Source organism: Amblyomma mixtum, chromosome 7, assembly GCF_055824585.1.
Source record: "Amblyomma mixtum isolate Tamu chromosome 7, ASM5582458v1, whole genome shotgun sequence".
NCBI lineage: Eukaryota > Metazoa > Arthropoda > Arachnida > Ixodida > Ixodidae > Amblyomma > Amblyomma mixtum.
In genome coordinates, this window is record NC_143018.1 from 110263500 (window position 1) to 110290479 (window position 26980).

Here is a 26980-nt window from a genome sequence, read left to right on the forward strand (position 1 = left end):
GCAGCGATCACCAAGCTCCGAACGGTGTGTGAAGAAGTCATCCGTATGATATCTCGGACCAGAAGCAAGAAAATCGGCATGCAAACAGAGTATACCCTTAGACTAACAAAGGCCTTTGTCATCTGCAGGATTGTGTACGTGACCCCGTACCTTCGTATGGGGAAGATCGATCTAAACCACCTGGACGTTATCATTCGAACGGCTTATAAGAAGGCACTCGGCCTACCCATGAAAGCATGTACGGAGCGTCTGCTAAAACTAGAGGTACACAACACGGGTGATGAATTGATTAGCGCCCATCTTACAAGCCAGGTAATGCGACTGGCCACAACTACGACCGGCCGCAGGGTCTTAAAAGATTTAAACATTAGCTTTCCGCAGCAAGTGGCTGGGAGACAAGATATACCTCAAGAGTGGAAGAGGAAATTCCTTATGCTTCCGCTTCCCAAAAACATGCACCCGTAGCATCATCAGGCTAGACGAGTGGCGAGGAGCAAGAAGATGAACGAGTGTTATTCAACAGAAGAAGGAGGCTTCTGCGTGGACGCTGCGGTCCTGTACAAGGCATATCAACAACCTCAGGGGTGCACCAAATGCAAGTCGTGGACGGGCTTTCAGTTCGTAAGGGGGATACACAGGCTATGGAGGAAGTAGCGATAGCCCTAGCCGCAACGCACTCCGCATCGAAATACATAGTTACAGATTCCTAGGCGGCTTATAGGAACTATATGCGTGGCAGAATCACGCCGCTAGCTTGCCAAATTCTTAGTCGATGTAGGACTTCAGCTGAACGGAAGGAATTAATATGGGTACCAGGTCACCAGGGAGTTGAAGGAAACTAGCGCGCACACGCTTCGGCCCGAGCTTTTCTTCCCCGGATTCCTTCTACGTCCTCCCTTCCTGATTCAGTCTCCCCCTCTCCGCTAACAACACATTAAGAAATATTGCAACATTTGCGCCTTGAAAGGCAGACACTCCCGAGGCCCGCAAAGGGTCTCAGTAAATCAGAGGAATGTCACCTTCGCAGGCTACAAACTATGTCTTTCAATAATCCAGCTACACTTCACGCCATTGAGCACGAGTCCTTTTCGGCACAGTGCAAATTTTGTGACCAGAAGGCAAACTCATACCATATGGTATGGGCTTGTCAGAAAAATGACAGTATAGACATCATAAATCAGACAACGCGGGAGGGCTGGGAGGCGGCCCTGTCCAGCTCGGACCTCGAGGAACAACGAGCCCTCGTCGCCAGAGCACGGGCAGCGGCTTTTACCAACGACGTCCCGGACTAGGGACCCGATCAGCCTTCCCTTCAACTAAGGGATTGCGGCTTTCAATAAATATTTTCATCATCATGTATGCGGACGATATTGTACTGTTAGCAGATAGCCAGGATGATTTACAAACTTTGGTTAATTGCTGTTGAGACGAAGAAGACGCTCTAGGATTGAGTTTTAGCGCAATTAAATCAGGTGTGATGATTTTTAACGATACAACTGATCAGGTGCTTACAATACAAGGCCACGAAATACCCAAAGTGGCCGAATACAAATACCTCGAGATATGGGTAAACAAAGGGCAGTTATACACGGAAAAGCATGAACAGGCTCTTGGGGCAAAAGGACGAAGAGACGCCGGGATAATGAAACATAAGGTATTATGGGGGTGCAGCAAATATGAAGTATTAAGAGGCATTTGGAAAGGAATAATGGTGCCGGGACTTACTTTCGGCAGTGCGGTTCTGTGCTTAAAAGCAGAAGCTCAGTGGAGATTAGACGTAAATCAGAGTGCTGTTGGAAGATTAGCACTAGGTGCCGACGGCAAAACCACAAACGAGGCAGTACAAGGGGATATGGGCTGGGCATCGTTCGAAGCACGGGAAGCTAAGAGTAAAATACTATATGAAGAACGCCTGAGGAAATTGGACGATAACAGGTGGGGAGTTAAGGTATTTAAATATTTATACAGAAAGAGCGTTGACTCAGAATGGCGGAAAAGAACTAGAAAACTAACCAGTAAGTATGCCGGTTATGAGGACGGAGAAAGAAAGAGCATTGAGCGACAGGTTAAAAACGCGGAAGTTAAAAATTGGATGAATTCAATGGAAAAGAAACTTAGTGTAGAACTATATCGATACTGGAAAAGGCAGATCAGAAAAGAATTTTTTATGGTAACTTAAGAGGCAGTGCCCTACTTTTTGAAGCTAGGTCAGGGTGTCTTAGAACGCGTAGCTACAAAAAGAAATTTAACGAAGAAGATGACACATGTGCAGTGTGTGGTAGATCTGTGGAAACAATTGAACACCTCATACGCATATGTGATGGTATCCACCCGGATGTCGATGCAGGCACAGTCACTATTCCTGAGGCCCTAGGGTTTAAAGATAAAAATGGTCGTGTAAATAAATCTGCAGTGGAAGCTACCAAAAAGCGATTGGAGGATTGGTGGCTGAAAAGCAGAGATGTGCATTAAGGTTAGAAGTGTAGGAAACCATAGGTACAGATTATGTGGAATCTTAATGAGAATGAACAAGACAATTAAAAATGATAATAACGAAGGAAAAGCTGAGCATGGTGGCAATTGCCACCACCCCGTTTCAAAGGGGGCGCTCCTATACATCCATCTATCCATCCGTCATACCAGCTGTGGAAAAGCGGGGCCCGAACTCGGCTCGTCGCGATCGTCCTAGCGAAGAGACGCGCCTCAGCTGTCGGGAAGAGCGGACGTGTCTCACGTCGGCTCCGCCGAATTTTATGATCCTTTCCCGAAGCATTTGCCGAAGCGCTGCGACACCATCTGGCTACACTTCCAGAACAACGAGGAGACCGCCCACACTTCTTCATGTGGGACCGTTTTCTCAAATCCTTTGAGAATTTGAAGATTAAGCGGATCAAGCGAGTTGCTAAGCCTACCAGTTAGGCCACGACTCAGCTGCCCACCGCGGCTCCGCGGGCAAACTCTGCTGCAAACCATGACGACCCTGATGGGATATGACCCGGAGGGGATGCAGATCGTCACCATGCCAAAGGCGAAAACCAAAGTTATCGACAAGGTTACGGAGGCGATTATCCAACGCAAGATAGAAGAGTGGGAACGCGCATCAGCCCGTGACAACCACTCGGCACGGCAGAAACGTCAAACGCCAGATGGACGCATCACCGCGGCAGGGGATACGCCGCTGCAGCAGACGCCCCGCACGCAAGTCAAGCGTTGGAAGCCTCCTCCGCAGCCGCGTCTGGACAAGCAAGATGGAGTGATCATAATCAAACCTAAAGGAACGCTGGATCGCAGCAAATTCAGGGGAGGAAGCAATGCGGTCGGAAACGCCTTGCACATTGCAGCTGGCGTCGACAAGGGCTAAGCCGAGCTCAGCGTTTGGCCCATATGGGAACAGAACATCATCCTCGTCGGGGTGCGAGACGCCCAAATAATCAGAAAGATCCTGGCAATTCAAGAAATTCAGCTTGGGGACAAGGCACACGCAGTGTACTCCTACCTCCGCCTCTCCGACGACACTTGCAAAGGAGTAATACAAGTGGACCAGAAGGTTTCCGACGAAAACATCACGAAAGCGCTTCGCTCCTCTGACGCACCAGTGGTGAGCGTGAGGAAATCAGTTTCCTCCAACGTGGCGGCCATCACGTTTGAAGGAAGAAAGGTTCGGTTTCACGTCTTCTACTACGGTGAAGCGGTTCCTGTACGCCTATACAAGAAAACAACGCCAGCCTGCGCACTGTGCGGGAAACTTGGACACCGTGCGGATGTTTGCCCTTGCTCTTCGAAGTCAAGATGTCCGCAGTGCGGTCAGCAAGATGTTCCAGAATCCCACGACTGCCAACCCAAGTGCACGGTCTGCGAAGGTCCACATCCCATGGGGTCGAATCAGTGCAAGTACTAGTACCGAACATCACAAACAACCAAGCCCAAGACAGGACAACTCAACCACCGGTCAAGATCCAGGCTTCGCAACCGGTCCGGCAGCAGAAGCCCATCGAGCAGCGGGAACCGACTGACCCGCCAGGCCCAGTCCTCCAGCAACAACTCAGCACCACCCGGCTCACGCACTTGAAGCAATTGACCTGGGACTACCGATAAGGTGTCGCACAACAACGGTAGTCGTCCAGCCGAGAAGACAACAGGACCCCATAACAAGGAGCAGCGCGACGGCAGCAAGGTGAGCTGGGCAGATGTAGCTGCCTCCTCCCCCGAAGCGTTGGCTTACAAACGACTTAAAGCAGAGATTGAACAACTAAAATCAGAAAATAGCACATTCAAACAGCAGTTAGGCATCGCAGTCAATCCAAACAACATATTACCTCCATCGACGCAACAGGCATGTCCGATGGAAGAAGATAAGGTAGAGCTAACCCCTCCGTCTCCACACCAGTTAGATACTAGCACCCCAGAGAGGCAAGCAACTACACCAGACGCAGCACACCAGGCGCCAACTCCGCAGGCACCACCACCGCAGGCACTAAAGCCGCAATATACAGAGCACCCCCAAACCCAGGAACGCATCACTCGCTTGGAAAAAACAATTCAACACCTCATTGAAAATAAATTACAAGTTATGATCGAGACGACAATCAAAAGCATGTTCGAATCAGTTATTAAACCCATGATGGAAAACCTCGAACCAGTTCTAATAAGCCCCGCCGCGGTGGCTCAGTGGTTTCGGCGCTCGGCTGCTAGCCCGAAAGACGCGGGTTCGATCCCGGCCGCGGCGGCTGAATTTCGATGGAGGCGAAATTGTAGAGGCCCGTGTACTGTGCGATGTCACTGCACTTTAAAGAACCCCAGGTGGTCGAAATTTCCGGAGCCCTTCACTACGGCGTTTCTCATAGCCTCAGTCGCTTTGGGACGTTAAACCCCAATAAACCAAACCAAACCAAACCATTTCTAATAAGGATGCAAGCGCAAGAGATTAGAAATGATCGCAAACTTCAGGAATTATCAGATGTTTCTCACAACAAGGGCACAAAGCTACAGGGTAAAATGGGAACTCGTCGCCTGCTGAGCACTGAGATAGATCTAGAACCTGAGTGCGCACCACATGATGAGACCCACGATTCTAGTGTTCAGCATGGCTCCACAACGCAGACATAAACTTACCATCCTAGAGTGGAACTGCAGGGGTCTAAAACAGAAGAGGGAAACATTACAGCGACACATAGGCTCTTATCCCGATACGCCGCAAATAATAGCCCTGCAAGAAGTGAATATGGAGGCTAAGATCAGAGGGTACTCAACACATAAGACAAATCCCTCGACATGCATCTTGGTCCACAAATCATGCACGGCAATCACTGTAGACCTTAATCTAGACAGTGACATTGAATATACCTTCATAAAAATACTGCCACAGAGCAGAAACATCAAGGGCACCTATATACTCAATATATATAGTCGCCCCAAACAGCACCGCGTAGCCTTCGACGTGATCTTTCTTAAAGCCCTAAGAGAAGCCCAAAAAGCTCCCCTAGCTATAGTTGGCGACTTTAATGCTTCTAGCCCCCTATGGGGATACCCCAGGGAAGACAGGAAAGGTAGAAAACTAGCATCCGCCATCGCTGACATGGCCCTGACCCTACTCACGGACCCGCAGCACCCGACGCGAGTCGGCACCAGCGTAACGTGGGATACTTCCCCCGACCTCACGCTCGTACGCGATGCCCGCAACTATGAGTGGCTCAATACATTAGAGACCCTAGGCAGCGATCACTACGTGCTGCAGACCACCTTCGAAAGCAACAAGCACACGTTGGCAAGCCAGAATTACAGACTGGGAGACATTCAGGAAGGACACCAAACTAACCACATCCGAACAAATAACCAGCTACGAAGATTGGGCGGCTTCCATTCTCGACCTTAAAGAAAAGCTCACAAAGTCTCTCGCAACCACGGAGGACCACCCAGCTGTTGACAACCACCTCGTACACCTTTGGGAAGCAAGACGTAGTCTTATAGAATGGTGGAAAAAACAAAGACATAATCGGAAACTAAGACTTCGAATAGCCAAGCTTACTATTCAAGCAGACCAATACGCGTGGGACCTCGCTCGCACCAACTGGCTAACGAAGTGCGAATCCCTCAAAGGCCGCCTAGACACCAAGGCTACATGGAATTTACGGCGATGCCTAATTGACCCTCCGAAAGCGAAGAGTGAACAACACAGAAATTTGCATCGAGCCCTACACAGCTTTCAAGGCACTGATCACGAACCCGTGGATGAACTCACGCGTCGCTATATCTGCTCCGCGCGAGACCCACAACCCTACAATAAGGAGTACCGTGCAGAACCGAACGAAGACCTAGACAGAGATTTCACTTCAGTGGAAATCATTGCAACACTAGCAGATATGCGCCGAGGCACAGCACCGGCACAATTGCAAAATTACTGTCGGACTTCTGGCCAACTTCGGCACGGAGGCTCTGCAGCAACTCACTGATTACATAAACGAATGGTCGCGTACCAGCACCATTCCGCAAGTATGGAAAACAGCAATGTACACTTTATTCCCAAACCCGGCAAGAAAATCAGCATCGAAAACCTGCGCCCCATATCCCTCACGTCGTGCGCAGGCAAACTCATGGAAAAGGCAGTCAACACGCGTGTCTCCAATTATCTTGAGGACAATGAGCTACACACGATGTTTGGATTCTGGGCAAACTTGTCCACCCATTATGTCCTTCTGCAAATCAAACGCGAAGTCATTGATCCCGCACGCACAAACAGTAACCGAGCGCTTCTAGCACTTCACCTCAAGGGAGCGTTTGACAATATCAAACACTCCACAATCCTCAACAATCTCCACAACATGAAATGTGGACATGGAGTCTACTCGTACATCTGCGATTTTCTTACGGACAGAACCGTCAACATCAGCACCGGCACAAAACACACAACGCAACAAATAATTCCTGTTGAAGGCCCATTTTCTTTCTATTTTTTCTTTTTTTCTTTCTTTTTCTTTTGTTTAACTACTTACTCGCTTGTTTTTCTTTTGAAGTGTTCACAGCTGTATCTACATGTGTCTAAGTTTATGTTCCAACTTTGTTCTTTGTCACTTCGTTACTGTTCGCCCCCTCTCTCCCCCTTATGTAATGCCCCCTGGGGCCCTTAAGGGCAAATAAATTATGATGATGATGAACATGAGCACGAGAGGCACTCTCCAAGGGGCAGTACTATCACCACTTCTCTTCAACATTGCACTCCTAAATCTCCCACCTATTTTCAATCAGGTACAGGGCGTACGCAACGCCCTGTACGCTGATGATATAACCATCTGGACAACCACGGGAAGTATGGGAATGATTGAAGAACAACTATAAACCACGGCCACAACAGTTAAAAATTATGCCCGGGCGTGTGGACTAACGTGCTCACCCGAAAAATCCGAACTCATAGTCTTCCGTCAACGCAAGAATCAAGACACCATCAATATCCGCGTAGACAACTCACTAATCAAGGAAGTTCAGACCCTGAAGATACTGGGTCTGTACATAAATAACAACGGCAACAACCTTCTTGCCCTCCAAAAACTACGGCTCGTGAGCGAGCAAGTCGCCAGGATTATCGCCAGGATAACAACGCGCAAATCAGGGATGCGAGAATACTATACTCTGCGAATGGTACAGGCTTTCGTTGTAAGCCGTGTCGTCTACGTAGCGCCCTACCTCCGCCTTAAGAGGCGTGACAACAAAAACCTCGACATCATAATCAGAACTGCCTACAAGAAGGCCCTGGGACTCCCTCTTGCGACATCGACGAACCGGCTCTTGCGACTGGGTGTGCACAACACGATCGATGAGCTGTTAGAGTCACACCTTACGGCGCAGGTGGTACGGCTCTCCACAACTCGAACTGGCCGACAAGACCTGAGTGATTTAAACATCAATTGCCCCCGACAGCTAGACACCAAAACCGACATCCCAGCCTCATGGTGAGGACAACTCAAGGCAGCTCCACTACCCAGGAGTATGCACCCCGATTTTCACCAGTCAAGACGACAAGCACGAGCCGAAGCCATGAAAAGACACTACGGCGGGCGCGACGGCCTGTTCTATGTCGATGCTGCGGGTCCCGAGCAGGGAATGACGGCCGTCGCGGTAGTGCGCCAAAATAGAACAGTCGACGGACTAGTTCTGACTAGCCAGGACATACTGGCTGCGGAAGAAGTGGCGATTGCTCTAGCTGCAACACACACTAGCTCAGAATACATTCTCACAAATTCACAAACAGCGTATCGCAATTACCTCAGGGGCAGGGTCGCACCGCTAGCAGCTAAAATCCTGCAAGATAGCTACATCCGTGGCTACCAACCCACACGCAAACACTTAATATGGTCACCAGGTCACCAGGGCATCCCAGGGAACGAGAGCACACATGCCTCAGCCCGAGCATTTCTCCCCCGGGCACCCTGTGCGGATGCCGTGGAACCTCCTACCCAACTACTAACTTACAATGACATACTTCAGAACTTAGGATTATCCCGTCAGGTCTACCCTCCGCCGGCTAAGACACTAGATAAAGGGGAGGAACAACACCTCCGAAAGCTACAGACCAACACTTACAACCCACGAAGACTACATGCCATAGACCCGGAGTCATTTGACTCACAATGCAAATTCTTCGGGGAGAAGGCGGACCTGTACCATATGGTATGGGCCTGCCAACGAAATCAGGCGATCACTGTTAATAACCAGCCAACGCAGGAGGGATGGGAGGCAGCTCTGTCCAGCTCGGACGAAAAGAGTCAAAAGCAACTCATCGAAAGAGCCCGGACAGCAGCCTACGCCAATGGGGTTCCGGACTGAGAGCTCCAACCACCGCTACAACCTCCTAAACCATTTCATTAAAATATTTTCACCACCACCGTCCTAGCGAATCCTCCACGCGCCGCTGCCGTGGGGTAGGCGCTCGCTCTACGTGACCAGCCAGACCAGGCGCAGCCAGGGCTATAGCCTTGCGTTAAAAGGGCAAGGGATCGTGCTGAACGGGTGGTGGCGTTCCTCCCTTTCTGTACGGTGCGGTTCGGGTGTCCACCGAGATTACAGAGAATTACTGCGTAATTTCCTTTCCTCAAAAAGCGTCGCGTTCAAAGTGCAAGGCATCGCGCCGGACGGGTGGTGGCGTTCTGTGGACTGCCTGGCAGCGCTACAACACGCTGTCGCGTTCCACTCCTAAAGGCGAACCTTAAGCGTCATTAACTAACTTTGATAACATAACCCTTACTAAGAGCACCACCAAGACACACCACTAGCCAACCTAGGCGCAGCCAGGGGAAATTGCTTTCGCAATTACCGAGCTTAACCAAGCTAAGCCTCACCCGCCGCGGTGGGTCAGTGGTAAGGCGCTCGTCTACCGTGCCGGAGTACCCGGGTTCGAACCCGACCGCGGCGGCCGCGTTTCGATGGAGGCGAAACGCAAGAGGTGCCCGTGTGCTGTGCGATGTCAGTGCACGTTAAAGATCCCCAGGTGGCCGAAATTATTTCGGAGACCTCCACTACGGCACCTCTTTCTTCTTTCACTCTCACCTTCCTCCCTTCCCTTACGGCGCGGTTCAGGTGTCCGCCGAGATATGTGAGACAGATACTGCGCCATTTCCTTTCCTCAAAAAACCAAATTACCAATTTACCTAAGCCAATTTCTCTCTCTCTCTCTCTCTCTAACCCCACTGTGAGGAAAGGGACGTAGGTGGGAGTGAAAGGAAAGAGCGCGAGAAAGAGAAAGAGGGGCCGTAATGAAGGAAATTAAAATTGGATTTGAGGAAAGAAAGTTGCAGTAACTGCCTCAGACACCTCAGTGGACACCCGCAGCCCCGTACATAGGTGGCCGGTTAGAATTTCTGCCGCAAGCTAACTTCACTAGTACGTTTATGCTGCTCGAAACGATGGATGGTATTACACCGGCAAAGGTTGGGATCCGACGCGCGGTGCCTACAACTACGACGCCGACGGCTTTTCGACCGAACGAGCTGCATACGCTGGTGCGCAAACTATTAAGGCGGAAGCCTTTAATGTCTCATCGTTGTAAGCAGCAGTTGTCGACAGAAAATGTCACGCTTTTCAGTTGGTGGAAACGGTCGTGACGTCACAGTGCGCGAATTTCAAACGGGGCCAATTGCACTTTGGCTAGTAACCATACAACCAATTGAAGGGATCGTATAGTGATGCTCCAAGTGGGACTGAGATTAGTTAATTGCTTAATTACCGAATTAGCCTAATTAGCTTTACTAGTCAGGATATATAAATAAATAAAAGCGATTAAGAAATTGGTCGAGCTCAGGAATCGAACCCCGGTCTTCGGCGTGAGAGACGAGCACGCTATCCACTCCGCCATGCCAGCTCGATGGTTTGGAATGAACAAAGACGCATCTAGTGAATACGGTCTCTTCACTCACTCTCATCCTCCTCCATTCCCCTCCGGCGAGGTTTAGGTGTCCACCGACAAATGAGAGACAGATACATTTCCTTTCCTCAAAAACCAATTTACCGACGAGCGAGGCGTAGAACAGAATGGGCGATGGCGTTCTACACTGCAAAAAAATTCCGTGAATGTTACGTACAAACTCTCCATAACAGAACGAACGCTTGCTCTGTTGCATCTGAAATGGAGGGTCCATCCGTAACACATTCGTGAAGGTGGCTGGCCGTATTATGCATTTTCTGAAACGTATTACTCGCCGTAACTGTTGGCCCCCGGACTAGGCACCACATGACGTCCCATTTCCGATCTGTGTGGTTTACTCTTGTTCAACAATGTCCACAAACTAGCATGGCGAAAATGAGATTAACCCCATGTGCAAAGGTGAAGATCCGAGGGGGGGTGATAATCAAATGAGACCCAAGTGACGCATAATGTTGTTTCAACGTTGAGGGATTGCTACAAATTGTAAGCAACATTAAATAACAAAGGACTTACTTTGCTATAACTTTAAAAGAAGAACGTTGACTTCATAAAAAAATATTTTCACCATGTTGCTAACCACATGACAGGGTAACAATTAATAAATGCAATTAATAAATAATTTAGAAATGCAGCTTAATGAGGTCAAGAGATAAAAAAAATTTAGACACAGACAATGGTTAGACAACTTCTCTAAATTGAAACTGAACACAAGCTGAACATACATTACAAACATGATGAAAGTGCACAAGGTGAAAGCCGAATTTCCGTCTGCCGTTTGATAAGGAAACGAACCACTGAGAAAGCCCAAAGCATGGGCAAACAAATTTGTGAATGCAGTGCAATGTAGCAGTCACATCTTTGCTACACAACCATCAATCAAAAACGCTAACTCCTTCACGGATAACAAAAGCACAGGCGCAACAAAATATTGCTAATTGCAATGTTCAATTTATTAGGTACCTATAGCCGGCCATTCATGCCTGGTCTTCCTGCGGATAAATGAAACGCTGCAAAAAAGCAGTGAGCAGCCATAATTGCTGCAGTGACAAGGAGGATGTGCACCGTTGGTGCTGTTCCCTCATCCTGACTAGGAAATAATAGCTGTTTTTTCTGGAATGTACTCTGGAAGCATGAATTTCCTATCCACCTTTATTTAGCTTGCACTGACACGACCCATCATGAACTCTGCAGCTTTGACAAACATGCGGGCCAGTCGACAGCCACAGAAGACTGTAGAACCCTGCTAACTTACAAAAAAACCAGTGCTCAGAAAGAAAAATTATAAAAAAATGAGGAGTTCCTTACACGCACTATGTTTTATATGGTACTAAGAATGCGGCTAAGACATGGCATGAATATTGTTTTTTTCTGCTCAGTTACAAACTTTCTCGCCTGTGCTAACATATTACTGCAATGTAAATAATGAAACATGCCAGCATTGCACAACATGCTGTAAGACTTACAAAATACACCCCCTACAAGGCTACCACATGCCTCTTAGATGTGGCAATGTTTATATCTACCAAACTATCTAGACTAAAATGAGACACCAAACCTCTGACATCTGGAGATGTGTACCTCCCATGCAATTAGAGTGATTGGAGATGCTCCTCATTGATGGCATTTCAGTTGCTAGGTGTGGAAGGACCAGATATGAAGGTGAACAACTAGACACCCACTTTTTAAGCAACGTCACAATGAGCAATGTGCCTTGGCTTTTCTTCCATCCAAAAAGTTTTATGTTCCATGTTTACGTAACTGCTTGCATGTGCTCATTTTGGCTTGCTGAGAGGTTCTTTTCTTTGTTAAACTAGCTTTAACTCTGGCCTCAGTCTTCTGCACCTTCTTAATTTTTTGCTAGTGTTCACCTTAAGTCATGTGTAAGCTCACGCAGATCTCTACTTTTCTACGTTTCCAACTGTCACGTCTTCTCTGCCTTTGTCATGTCCATCACTGCATCCGACGCCTTCAAGTATGCTGTGTATAATCACCTTAACTAATCTGCCTATTACACATGTATTTTTGTTAGCCACCCACTCCTCTATCTGGCGCTGATAGGCCCTGAGAGTAAATAAATGAATTGTAGTCTAAGCTAAGTCTCAGCAAGCATGCATTATGTTCAGTTTATTTTACCATGTTTACCAGTAAAGAGTGGACGGAAAAAAGCTGCTAAGTGGAGCTTGACATGCCTCTCGCCCCTACACTGGAAAGCAGCAGGCAAGGCATACATAACCACTAACGACAACAAAACATGCCAAGTGTGAAGTAAATCAGTAATGTTCCTCGCATTTATCACAGGGCATACTCTCTGCTCAGTAATTTATTACCCCCTTAGACATTCTGCAAGGAGTGTATACAATGATGTGTCACCACAATACAATGAGAATCATTAACCCTGTGCAAATACAACAGCAAAGAAATTTATGCCCAATAAATGCACTGCTTACATGCAACCAAGAGGCAAGAATGGGACAACCTGGCACATTTATGGAAAATAAGCTCAAAATAATAAAGAATGACATTTGAGCAGCCGCTCATTCCCCCCACCCCCTCCCTCAAAAAAATATGAAAAATGGTCCTCTTCACACGGCACGTTTGAAAGATGCGGCTGTAATGTTTGCGACAGTTCCACTACGTGTGAAAATCAGATATAAATAACGCCAACGCATGCGGTTGGAAGCGAGGCGCCAGGGCGCGGGCAAACAGTAATCGTCTTCAGGTATCGACTGAGGGCCGCTGCTCTACGAATACCACTCATGGCCACGTTCACATCCAACAAGCTTGTAATAAACATTAGACAGGTGTTTATCATGACGCAGCAGCAGCTCATCAGTGCTATTGGCCAGTGCTGAATTTTTTAGCTTGATAAACGAAATCATCCACCGAAACGCGTGTCGACCGTTCCTCGCCAGATTCTTGCAGTCCCACGAGGGTGAGCAGCTTTTCCGCCGGCTTCGTCTCCTCTTTAGTGCAGGGCCACTGTCATTGTGACACACATTCTGCACGGTCGTTTTACTATGCATCGATGCCGCATGGGACAGCAAGCGGTCGTACACTCCATTGCGGCGTACGGGCCGCACACATACACACACCGTAACGACAATACAGCGCGCAGGACGCACGCAGCGAACACGGAAGAACAAAAACCGTTCTAAAGCACCTGTTCACTCAACACCGGGCCGCACACATACACACACCGTAACGACAATACAGCGCGCAGGACGCACGCAGCGAACACGGAAGAACAAAAACCGTTCTATAGCACCTGTTCACTCAACACCACACATACTCCGCAATTCCGCACATGGTTCCGACTGCGGGCTTGGCTAGCGCTTCGACTCGTCATGGCCAAGCTGCATGCCCTGCGCTCTTCTGGTAACAACGCTCATGAAACGAAAAGAAAATTTTAATATGTAAAACCATTCAAGTTGTCAGCTAAAAAAGCTACGGTAAAATTAAATACATCTGATATGTTTTCAAGGTGGTGCGCTTTTGCGGACGCGAATACGCGAATGGGGCTATGAATTTCCCGTGCAGCTCTGCTAGACACCATAGCTCTGCAAATGGCATCGTGCTCGGAGTTTTGCGCGGCTGACTTGCCCGCATGAATTTTACTTCCTCCGTGCACACATGCTTGGTGAGGTGAACGGTGGTCGGTGCGAACAGTTCGAAGTTTAATCGACTGAAAATTGCTCAAGGAAAGTCAGCGGCATTGCATTGCATCACGAGTGACTGGCGGCAGCCACACGGCATCGTCTCCGGTTTCGTGAACTTGTGAGAAGGTGAGCAATTTGTTCTCAAATTTTGAAAGCGGTTTTTTGTTTGTATTGTAACCCTGTGTCTCGTCGCATGTTATGTTCACGGTAACATCAGCACAACGTGCATGCGCTTTCTGTCTCTATTTGAAGTAACATTGGTCGGTCAGCGTAAACTTTTCGATTCAATTAAGCACAAGCTGTCCATGTTGGTAGTGCGTGTTGAATGTGCTTGTCCTGTCCGCTCTCCCCGTGTTCTGCGTGTTTTTCTGTGCTCCGTTTTTAGATGGATCGATACCAACTAGCCCAACTTTCTGCTTTACTGAACTCTATTTGAGATCATTCTGCGCTCGAGATGGTCTTCTGGTAATTTATTTATTACCAGGTATAGTCTAGAGATTTGGAACCGTTCATCCCACTGCAACAGTGCTCAAAAGCTGTTTTGTGTTCATGCATCTGCTGTCCTTAAACTTTTCGGTAATCATTCGCATGGTTCCTTTGGATCTGGACTACCGGCTACTGTTGCAAGGGACGCCTCGCAGCAGAGCCCCTGGGGACGCCCAGTGGGTCAGCTGTCCAGGTGCCAAGTTACCAAAGGTACCATTCCAGACATTTTTTTTTTCTGTTCATCAACCTCATATTCCTTGCAAAAATTACAGTATATAATTAGGCACTAAAAAAATTGGTAACTTATACACATTTCAGGACAGTTCAGAGAAATGAAATGAAAATTGGTTTTTGAGGAAAGAAAATGGGGCAGTAACTGTCTCACTTCTCTCGGTGGACTCCTGAACCTAAGGGAAGGAATAAACGAGGGAGTCTAGAGAGAAATGCACATGCAGCATCAGTATTCTCTCTGTAGACTTTTCGAGACCTGGATTCATTCCTTCTAGGACTGTGCCAAGCAGTAGGTGAACTGCACACAAATTTATTTTCCTCAGGTGCAAAGTAAAGAGTGAAAATGTTGTAAGACAAATCTCTACCCTGTTTCATTCTCACTGCATTTGCTCAAAGCATAATATGAAATCCTGTATTTCTTATACCCTGGTTTCCTTTACTTTGAGCAGTAGGTATTGACAATGAACATCAAGGCAACTCCACTCTCATTGCTTGTTGCTGCTTTTAGGTTTCCTCCATGATTTTCTGTTTGCTCAGTCCTGGCCTTAACATATTTTCTTCTGCTGCTTAGCTTCGAACTACTGGCTAGGTTACATGGTTCTGCTACTTCTATGTTCACTGTGAGGTTTGAGAGCTTGTTGCTTTGTTCTTTTTTTATAAGCATCTTTGTCTTCTCGAGGCTGATTGGCAGTCCGGAACAGAGACCACATGCATTGTTTATGTTAAGATGATGACATGATAGCCTAACACATCGTATCGTTGCCATTCGAGCCCCCTGTGTACTTGCTTTGTTGCACTGGGAGCAAAAAAGTTTAGTGGAAGTCGCAATGAGGCGCACTTTTGTTTAGACTAGTGGCAAAGGTTTACTATTGCTTCGCAGTATAGTGCTCCCACCTGTTGCGCACGAGCATTTAGATGGCTGTTAAATACTACTATCAAGGATTTAGCCATTGTAATGTCGCAGGTCTGTTGTGTAGGATTTCAGATCATTGTCTTGCACTGTCCCCGAAGCCTGTTGTGTGTCAGTTACGCCACTATGCTGTTGTATTTCTGTCCAGTGTAAAAAATATTTTCTGTGATTATGCTACACGCACAGGTTCATGGGGAAGTAAATATGCTTTAGTAAAACAAGCTTCTGGGCAAGTTGGTTACTTTGCTTCCACATCACTGCAGCGTAAAGAAGACGAGCACAAAGGAAGAAAACACTTACAACACGGACAAACGCTGCACTCACAACTGATTTTATTTCGCCAGCAATGGGAAATATAAAGATTCCGCTGCTAATGCGTGCAGGAAAGTACACATGCCATGAATAACAAAGATACATTATACATCAGATACATCTTATCGTGTGGCAGAGAAAAGATCACATTCCGCTTTGTACAAATGAATAGAGGTATCGCTTACACAAAAATCACCCTTTATCTTTATATGGTACGCTTCTAGTAGTTCACGTGCAGTTTGATCTTTGCTTTTTCCTAGAATCTTTGCACCGTCAAAATGAGGCGAACAATCCTGGCAAGACCTGCAATGTTTTACTAAGTTAACATCTTCATCGTTCTTAAAATTCCTTTCATGCTCCCTCAATCGATCATTGACACATCTGCCAGACTGGCCGACATAGGCTTTTCCGCATGACAGTGGAATTTCATATACCACTCCTGACTGGCACTGTACATGGGGCTTGGTATGCTTTTTCCCGCATCCAGATTTTGTAGCCTCCTTACCGGAGATACGAGGGCACAGTTGGCCAAGCTTTTCTGGAGCCGAAAAAACGAGTGGCACCCCAAACCTATTCGCTACTTTTTTCAAGTTATGCGAGACTGCATGCAGGTAGGGGGCAACTTCCGGACGCACAGTGCGCTCAACTTCCCTCGTCTTCGTGGACGTCGTGCTCTTCTTTACCTTTTTCAGGAGGGTTTCGGCAACAGCCGTCATGATCGACTGAGGGTAGCCCGAGTCCAATATTCGTGCCAAGTCGATCGTGACGGCTGTTGCCGAAACCCTCCTGAAAAAGGTAAAGAAGAGCACGACGTCCACGAAGACGAGGGAAGTTGAGCGCACTGTGCGTCCGGAAGTTGCCCCCTACCTGCACGCAGTCTCGCATAACTTGAAAAAAGTAGCGAATAGGTTTGGGGTGCCACTCGTTTTTTCGGCTCCGGAAAAGCTTGGCCAACTGTGCCCTCGTATCTCCGGTAAGGAGGCTACAAAATCTGGATTTTTGAAAAAGCATACCAAGCCCCATGTACAGTGCCAGTCAGGAGTGGTATATGAAATTCCACTGTCATGCGGAAAAGCCTATGTCGGCCAGTCTGGCAGATGTGTCAATGATCGATTGAGGGAGCATGAAAGGAATTTTAAGAATGATAAAGATGTTAACTTAGTAAAACATTGCAGGTCTTGCCAGGATTGTTCGCCTCATTTTGACGGTGCAAAGATTCTAGGAAAAAGCAAAGATCAAACTGCACGTGAACTACTAGAAGCGTACCATATAAAGATAAAGGGTGATTTTTGTGTAAGCGATACCTCTATTCATTTGTACAAAGCGGAATGTGATCTTTTCTCTGCCACACGTTAAGATGTATCTGATGTATAATCATTAATGTATCTTTGTTATTCATGGCATGTGTACTTTCCTGCGCGCATTAGCAGCGGAATCTTTATATTTCCCATTGCTGGCGAAATAAAATCAGTTGTGAGTGCAGCGTTTGTCCGTGTCGTAAGTGTTTTCTTCCTTTGTGCTCGTCTTCTTTACGCTGCAGTGATGTGGAAGGGAAGTAAATATTTTGTGTCGCTTCAACCGGGTAATGCTTCAGAATGAACACATGCAAAAACCCATGCTGTTAAAAGCCTTGGCTTGTGTAACCCAAGTGTGAGGAGAATACTATTATGGCAGGGATTCTTGCATTGCAACCTTTTATATTCCTTTTTTGTAAAAAGAATGACGAGAGGTTTCATGAGTTACAGCTCTCTTTCATTGCTTGCTCAGAGAAAGCTTTTATTGTAAGTAAGCAGTAGTGGCTTTTTTCTATTGTTCAAGCAGCAGCGTCAGCATGCCTCATCATTTTTGTCTTGAATGACTGAAGGTGCTTCCAGAGCATTGCCTTCTTTTTTTCTTGTTGTTTATTCAGCATGCAATATTGTGTCTATAGATTGCTCTTTAATTCAGCATGCAATATTGTGTCTATAGATTGCTCTTTAGCATTATTTTGCGTTCTCCCAAGCAAATTTTAGGCGACCAAATTCAGAAGCACCTTGTATTGGCCTTACATGCTCGCTATTAATGCAGAAGTAATTATATGCCACACTAAACACCAAATCTACATCCTTCAGAGTGGGTCTAGAAGCTTGTCTCCATACTCTTGCCTTCAAGGAGTTTTTGCAGGTTTCATGTATCTGCTTGGTGTTGGAAGTGACAGCCTTGACTGATAATGATGAGCATTAGACACACATTATGCATTTACAGTTAGGCCGGAACGAAATGCGAACATACATGTGCAGTACTTTTCTACTTTGCAGCGAGGTATACATTTAGAAAGGGTTCATATATGTGTATTAGGTAGATCTCTTAACCAGAAACAGGAATCAGGCTAGCTGCATACTCAAGCTGAAATCACACAGGTGAAATATTTTGTCTTGTTCATAGGCGCTGTTTGCATTTCATTCCAGCCTGATTGTGCACTACTGCCATAGCAGGTACCCTATCTAAACGAGACACTGTCTTGTGGCAAATCATGCGCATATGTTTTAGACACGTGTGTGAAGAAATGTGCAGCTACAAACATTGCATACTTGGTTATTCATAATGCTTTTTTTTCTCATGTGCATAGAACAGTGATCAGCTACATTGCTTGCTTTGTTGTTCTATTTTTCTGCTAATATTAAACTACATATTAATCTCAAAGACCCGATGTTCGACTGAATGATCCTTCTGTGTCCCACTAGGAAGGCAAAAGCATCACGCCTAGGGCTCATTCACCGCCCTTCACCCCTGTTTTGGTTTCAGTCGGTCAGTTATGCTATTAATGAATGTAATCACTTGATAGGACAAGTATATATGAAAATATATTTTGGGCTAAATGAGGTTAATTATGCTATTAATGAATGTAATCACTTAATAGGACAAGTATATATGAAAATATATTTTGGGCTAAATGAGGTTAACAAGTTATCCACTGTGCACAATGGTATGGTTGGTCTTGTACATCTTTACTTGGGTGTTAATGTTTCTTTTGTGGTTGCTGTCTAAATAACTTTGCCTGCCTATTGTATCCTAAGTCATTTTATGCCCGTCTTCCTTCCTACTGGCTCTCTCCCTTTTCAGTCATTCCTTTTTCTTTTAAACTGGCGATTGGTCACAAGCCTGCTGTGGGAATGGCAGCTAGCACTAGGCCCCCTTTTTTTTCATTGAACCTGCACTGCTAATATTAACGCTAATAGTACTGTATCAGTATTTATGTGATACTGCATTTTTTGTTATGCATAAATAGTTGGCTAAGCCAATGGTAGCAGTGTTGAATATCACAATATATCATGCATATATCTTGCATGCAATATCAGTATCAGTTTATTCACTTTGGATGAAGGTTATACAAACAGGGTGATAAAAGCATCTGGGCCCTTAGCAAGCTGCTAGTTCGGGCCCATGCAATAAGTGCACAATATAGTGTACCCAGGCGTCAACATAAGAAAAAAAAGTGTACATTTTATATGAATAGAAGATGTTACACAAAACTATATCAGTATATTCACTATTACGCTACCCTCTATTTCTTTCAGCTCGGCCGTTTGGCTGTCGATATTTTGTGCTGCTTTCCTAGCTTAGTCCACTCAAACTAAAACTTTGCGTTCTGTGTTGCAGGTAGAATCTACAATGAATGCCGCACTGTGTCTTGTAAGCAGGAGGCGGTGTTAATGGAGCCATGAACTTTTCTTGCGGATGACTGCCGTTGGCCTTATTATGCACTGAACCTCAAGTGTGAAGAGGAAAATGTCGTGTTGGATTTCTGCACAGGTGAGACATCATGGTGAATCTACCAGTGCGAAAGACTAGACAAGAGACAAGACAGCCGCTGAGTCGCAGCCATAGTTTATTGAAGTGAATAGGGAATACATGAAGAAGCCAAGCAACACCACAAACCACACAATTACAAATAAGCATACATGACAACATGAGTCAATGCCCCTGAACATTCCCCTGATCGAGATAGTCCAACTCATTGCGTGTTAGTGCGATAGACAACACACTTGCACATTAGTCACCGAGTCGTAAGGTGTGTCTATCCTCAATAATCTACCATTTAATCTTCTCTGAATTTACTGCCAAAATGTGTGCTGCCAAAAGAAAAGGGTAGCAGCCTTCACATCCCTTGCAATATACAGAAAAGTTAGAACCCCTACCCTCTTGTGCTCCTGTAATCTTACATTGATACACCTTCCAGTTTGACCTATATAGACCCGACCACAAGATACAGGGTCTGATACCATGTTCATTTTACAAGGTACATATACATTTCACTCCACATGTGTACTTTTCTCTAGCCACATTCACAGAATTATTCTTAACAATTTTACATATTTTAAACAACTTATTAGGGGCCAAGAAAATCTCTTTTCCATCATACCTTCTGGCCGCATTTTTCAATTTGTGCGACAATCTATGTATGTACGGTAACACAACCGGTCTTTTGGCATCTCGCTGGCTGGCCCCGGCCTGATTGCGCCGGTCGCCGTGAAAAGCTTTCGGCTTCCTTAACAATTTATTGTATGCTCTTGCAAATAACATGGTTAGGAAATCCTGCGTTCATTAACCTAAAATGTACTCTTGGAAACTAGTCGTCATGCTAAGAAAGCATGACTTCATCAATTCTGAGTCCAGGCTTGACAGTCCAATGCTATCTTTCACTAGCTTGTAATAGCCAACCTGTGTCCAAGTAGCAGCTTAACACTCCTGGGTGAATATCACCAGCACACATGGTGTGTGCAGATCAACTTATCAAGGTAAGGTCCAGAAACCGCAGCTCCTTTTGTGGCGACATTTGCTCCAAGGTAAACCTAAGACAAAGGCCTTGCTCCTTAAACAGATTGAGAATATGTTCACATCCCAAATTATCAGAACATTTGTAAAAGACCAGAAAATCATCAACATAGCAAAAGATTTTTTCCCCCAGTCCATGCAAGTCCTTGACAATCATTCTATACACCCTACTTAAAATATCTCTTAGCACAAGGCCCATCTTCGAACCACTACATATACCAGATTTTTGAACACATACCACACTGCAGTACTCTACAGCCATGCTCTTAAAATAAATGCTATTCACTAGCATGCTCTTCAGATGAATTTCAGAAAAGGGTTCTTGCAAAATTTTGTCTGGTTATTTGCAAAAGCATTTGTCTACTTCGCATCTTGAAGATCGGTTTCTTGTACTCAATTCGCAGCGTGGTTGAGTATCTGAAGAATGGCAATCCAGCAGATTGTCTGGTGGTTAGTGTCGATGTAGAACTATTTTATTCCATCCCGTATGAGGACCTTATGAAAAGCTTGTGAATGTGTATATCGGAGCACAATGATGAGCTTGTGTTTAGGAACAGGTGCGTAGTAGTCTTTTTTTGGACTTACTTCCTTTTATTTGAAGAGCATGTTTCTGGAGTATGGCTGTGCGGCATATGTTCAAAAGTCTAGTATATGTATCGATTGAATGCCTCTGTGCTAAGTAATATTCTCTTAAGCAGGGTGGATGGAGTGATTGCCAAGAACTTGCATGGGCTGGGGGAAAATCTTTCACTGCGTCTGATTTTCTGGTCTTTTACAAAAGGTTGCGATAGTGTGGGACCTGTGCATATTGTCAAGTTGTTTAAGGAGCAAGGCCCTTCTTTAACTTAGCATTTCCTTAGAGGAAATGTCCCATCAAAAAGAGCTGTGGTTTCTGGGCTTCACCTTGATGTTCTGCACATGCCATGTATGCTGCCGATATTCACCCAGGAGTGTCAAGCAGCTACTTGACTATTGGCCGAACTATTCTAAGCTAGTGAAAGATAGCATTGCGTCATCTAGGCTAGGCTCGGTATTGATGAAGTGATGCTTTCACAGCATGACAAGTGGTCTCCATGAGCAGATTTTAAGGCTTACGAAAGCATTATTCCCCAACCATGCTATTGCAGGAGTGTGTGATAAATTGTTAAAGCTGAGCGTATAAGATTGATCAAGTTGGTCAGACATGCTAAAGGTAAGAATGGCATAGCATCATGTAACGAGGACAGCAGGAGAGCACACACGCATTAGTGCCAACCTTGGAGCAGATACAGAATCCAAGAGCATGTGCTTTTGACATTCAGCGTTGGCAGTCAAGGGTCGGGCTCATTCAATCTTGAATGTTCGAATCAGTGTTTTCTCATTTCCTTGACTGCCAGTGCTGATTGTCAAGCACGTGCTCTTGGATTCTGTATACACTCCAAGGTTGGCACTTGTGCGTGTGCTTGTTGTCCTGCTGTCCTTATTACTTGATGCTGCGCCATTCTTCTCTTTAGCATGTTAAAGCTAAAACCCTTTCACAGGGATTGGCAGGATACGGCCAGGGCCAGCCATCGAGATACCAAAAGATCGACTGTGTTACTGTACATACGTAGATTGTCGCACAATTTGAAAAATGTGATCAGAATGTATGACGCAGAAATGGTGCTTTTGGCCCCTAATAAGTTGTCTACAAACTGTAAAATTGTTAAGAATAATTTTGTGAATTTGGTCCGGGAAAAGCATATGTGCCTTGTAAAATGTATGTGGTGTATCGGATACTGTTATCTTGGGGTTGGGTTTATGTTGGTCAAACTCAAAGGTGTGTGAATGTAAGACTACGGGAGCACAAGAGATATTTGGATATTGGTAGGGGTTCTAACTTATCTGTACATCGCAAGGAATGTGAAGGCTGCTAGCCATTCCTTTTGGCAACACTCATTTTGGCGATACATTCGGAGCAGATTAACCGGAAAATTATCGAGGCTAGACACATCTTATGACTCGGTGACAAATCTGTGAGTGTGCTGTCCATCGTGTTCATATGCAACGAGTTGGACTATCTAGATGAGAGGAAAGTTAAGAGCGATCTTTTACTCATGTTGTGGTATAGCATATCTGTAACTGTGTGGTTTGTGGTGTTGTTTGGCTTTTCTATGTACTCCCTGTTTACTTCAATAAACTTCAATTGCGAGTCAGCGCCTGCTTTGTCTCCTTTCTTGTCATTGTCTCGTGCTGGTAGGTTCACGTACTTGCAGAGTAGATTCACTGAATTGTATACTTGCAGAGGCTTGTGAAGAAAAACCAGAGGAATTTTCTTTCCTTTGTCTGGAATGGAAGTTAAAAATTTTTTTCGCATTGCTAGATGGTTGCAGCATGAAATTCCATTATGGAAGGGTAAACCCACTAAATTGTACATTTTGTGTGCAAGGGTACTGATGCTTGCATGAAACTGAAAACATTCGCCCAGGCTATCTGGCTAGCTTTCTTCTTCCTTGTGCCCAGATTTTTTTAAACAATACTTTGTCAGATTTATTTTGACCAGAATTTCTAACATGTTAATTATACCACATTTTGTGATATACAACAAAATTAAAACATGATGATCACTGGTGTATGGTTTAGTCTGGGGTAGAATGATGAGAAGTACCTAGTATATAGTAAAATTTAATATTACTAGTCTAACATAAACAAAATTGCTCTTTTTTTTAGTGGAAAATTTTGCTACCAGAGAGGCGGAGCGGCATGTCATGATGAAGACTTGGACAATGTGCATTCCAAAGTACCTGTATTCATGTCGGCACGAGAGCTTGCGCACAGTGCTTCAAACAGTTGGTGAGTACCTTGGTGCTGTGCTTCTGCTTAAATAGATAGGTAGATATTTTATTTTAAATGTGCCTGAACAGCCAATTGGCCTAAACGAGTGCACACTAAGTCAATACAAACAGCATGACGTGAACAGACATAATACAGAAAAATGGTCGCAAATACGATGATAATAATAGTAAAGAAAAACAAGCATAATGAATAAACAATGAAAACAGCAAATTAGGCAAATATTTCTGTGTCATAAAAAGTTGAATTGTGTTATTTGCAAACGAGTCATTGGTGAAATGGCATGCATGTCAGGATAAAATCTATCATAGCATTTGGTGGTTTTTCCCTGAGGCACACGAAATCGCAGTGACATCAATAACGGCTCACAGTCAATAGAGCCGAGCACAACTTTATGTAGAAAATCCATGTCATAAAGAGTAGACATACCAAGGTCTGCTAGAAGAAAGTCGTGGTCTTAGAAACGACAGCGCTCAATATATCTATCACAAAGGATGCATACAATCTTCTGCTGAACATTTTCGATTTCATCGCCAGAGGTAACAGAGGCACTATTCTAAGCTACTGATGCAAACTCAAGACGTGGCATCACGAGAGCACAGTAGCCAAATTATGTTTTTAATCTGAATAAGAGTGTGTATCTGAAAATTTGAGCAAAAATTGAGTAGCATTTAGATATTCTTGCACGAAATACCACTGTTAAAATTGGTTATAAATGATATGTCTCACATGTACACTTATCTGCTGAATATAGTAAGCATGGCTTGCGACCTGAGTGCCTCCGATGTATGAAAAAAATGGCCAGGTTACTGCATGACGCGTGGAGCAACCCAGTGTAGCACATTCAGGCTTCATGGAGTGGAGAATGAAGGCAGTAATAACTTTTAAGAACAGAAAATACAGGACCAGGAAGCTGACAGAACACACTGACACTCGGTGCATGAAGGGCATTATGGAGTTGCCTGTCGTGTCGTGCAAGATGGAGGTCGCACAGACAGATGTTAAACATGAGTCGATGCAGATACCTTCTGTCATTACATAGTACTCACTGCAGAACTCAACAAAAAAGAAGCAAAGGTAACAGCTGAGCATGGCCAGACTCTTGTGCTTTCCTCCGCAAGCAATCTGGAAGCGCAACTCTTCGAAGTCTTTTATGCTTTCACTCGACATATACATCATCACTGCATGTGTCGAGGAAAAGTACATACCCTTAATGTCAAATGACATAGCACTTACAGGACCCAGTAACAGCTTACTGAGGTGTTCTGATGCATCTACAGGGCACCTCATGAGAGATTCTTAGGCTTCAGAGCACTCAATCTACAGGGCGCCTCATGAGAAATTCTTAGGTTTCAGAACACTCAGCTCTTGCAGAAATTGTTTCAAAGTTTGTTGCCACATGGACCTCTTCGTAATAATGACCCTAAAAGCGAGCCTTCCTTTAGTGTCACAAAAAAAGGCCTAGGACATGGGTCTTTTTTGCTCCTTCATTAGAACCAAAATGTTTGCGAGCGAGATCTTTCACAGATATGGAATGATTTCACGAAATGTCAAAGGGAAGACTGAAGCTGTGCGAAGCAATACCAGCAACAGCCCTGCCGCGGTGGCTCAGTGGTTACGGCGCCCGGCTGCTGACCCGAAAGACGTGGGTTCGATCCCGGCCGCGGCGGCCAAGTTTCGATGGAGGAGAAATTCTAGAGGCCCGTGTGCTGTGCGATGTCAGTGCACGTTAAAAAACCCCAGGTGGTCGAAATTTCCGGAGCCCTTCAACACGGCGTCCCTCATAGCCTGAGTTGCTTTGGGACGTTAAACCCTAATAACCAAACCAAGCGATACCAGTTACAAACACATCACAGCTGTTGAAGAAGCTGAAAGATTCATGCCTTCATCCTTTTTCTACATCAGACACATGACTACACTTTGTCTTTCTGGGCCATCATTTTGAAAAGGTTAACATGGCAGCGGCCTTCGGTTAAATTTCTGCAAGGAGCCCTTTGTGGAAACTTAAGCATCTGTTCCTCGTGAGGCGCACTGCAGAGATATTTGAATACCTTAGTGAGCTGCAACCAGCACCTGTGGCTGCATTTTCACTGACATCAGAGATTAGTACATTTTTGTGCAGATGCTGAGATAATGGAAACTATGACTGAAAGCATAAGGTTTCGGGGAAGTATGCTTCCTGATTGCTTGTGGGCAAGTGCTGGGTAACCACCAATCCAATGGGTACAAGCTTTCTCCTCACCTGGTGCTCGTCTCCTTTAGGGTGAAATGCCTGCCAAATGGTTCGTTGCCCCACCTTGAGATGAAGAAAATACCTTGTGCCATGGTGCTCTTTGTCCTCAGATTCCCTCACGCCATCAAAAATCAATCATCATCATGCTTGTGGGCAAGTGTCTGGCCTTTTTCAGATGTTACCAATGTTCCTTGCTCACTAAGTTGTGCATTGGGTACTATGTAATGAAAGGCATCTGCATTGAATTGTATTTGGCACCCATCCTTAGCTACTTTATATTTGCACAAAATTGTAGACAACCGTAAAGACTTTCATGCACACAGTGGTGTCCGAGTAAGCGCATTTTGTCTGCTTCTTCCTGGCCCTGTGGTTTCTGCTGTTTACTGTTATGAGAAATAAATTTTGGGCAATGAATCATGTTGGTTTGGTTCTCAGTAAATGGCTTTTACAAGCTTCTACGAAAGCCGATTGCTCAATAGCGGATGGTTCAAATGTATTTGTGAAATTTATAATAGGTGTTGTGTGGCTACTAAATGAGGATTTTTTTATCTTTTCAGATGGATCCGAAAGCAATTTTTAGAGGTACAATGTGTGCAATTTGTCATGAAAATAAAACGTACGTACTTGTACTCAACCAAACACTTGCCACTCTTTCATTCTAAGTTGCATTCTTTTTACGTGTGCAATACATAAAATGCATGAAAGTCTTGTACATAATACTTATTTCCTCGGCCTCTGGACTGCTGTATCTGCAGTGAACGTTCTGGGCAGAAGCTATACACAGATGCATGTGCATGTACTACTGAAAGTATTATCGAGATCAAAAATAACAGACCCCTGCCAGCGCGGTCCGATCTGTGCCAAACTGCATGCAAGCGCCGCTTGACGAAGCACTCCAGATGCTGAGACGAGCGCAGTGGCACGCAATGCGTAGCACTCCTCGAGATGGGCGCACGCCACTGCGCTGGTCTCGGCACTAGGAGCGCTTCGTCAGGCGGTGCTCACATGCAGTTTGGCGCGGATCGGCACGCGCTGGCAGGGGTCTGTTATTTTTGCTCTCGATAGTACATAATTACAATGCAGATTATTTCCGTTCTAGATCAGATGACTTCCAA

General features: G+C 45.4%; 1 long non-coding RNA gene across 2 annotated transcripts; it reads left to right on the forward strand.

Annotated features, from left to right (window-relative positions):
• The first annotated feature begins 13808 nt into the window (after window positions 1-13808).
• LOC149337199 (uncharacterized) lies at window positions 13809-26500 on the forward strand. Of its 2 annotated transcripts, none has more exons than XR_016284385.1 (4): window positions 13809-14193; window positions 19646-19798; window positions 23510-23632; window positions 25895-26477. It is a non-coding gene; the product is annotated as an uncharacterized LOC149337199 (long non-coding RNA). The 2 variants fall into 2 exon arrangements; XR_016284384.1 differs by having other exon boundaries at window positions 13810-14193; window positions 26423-26500.
• Window positions 26501-26980: the final 480 nt, after the last annotated feature.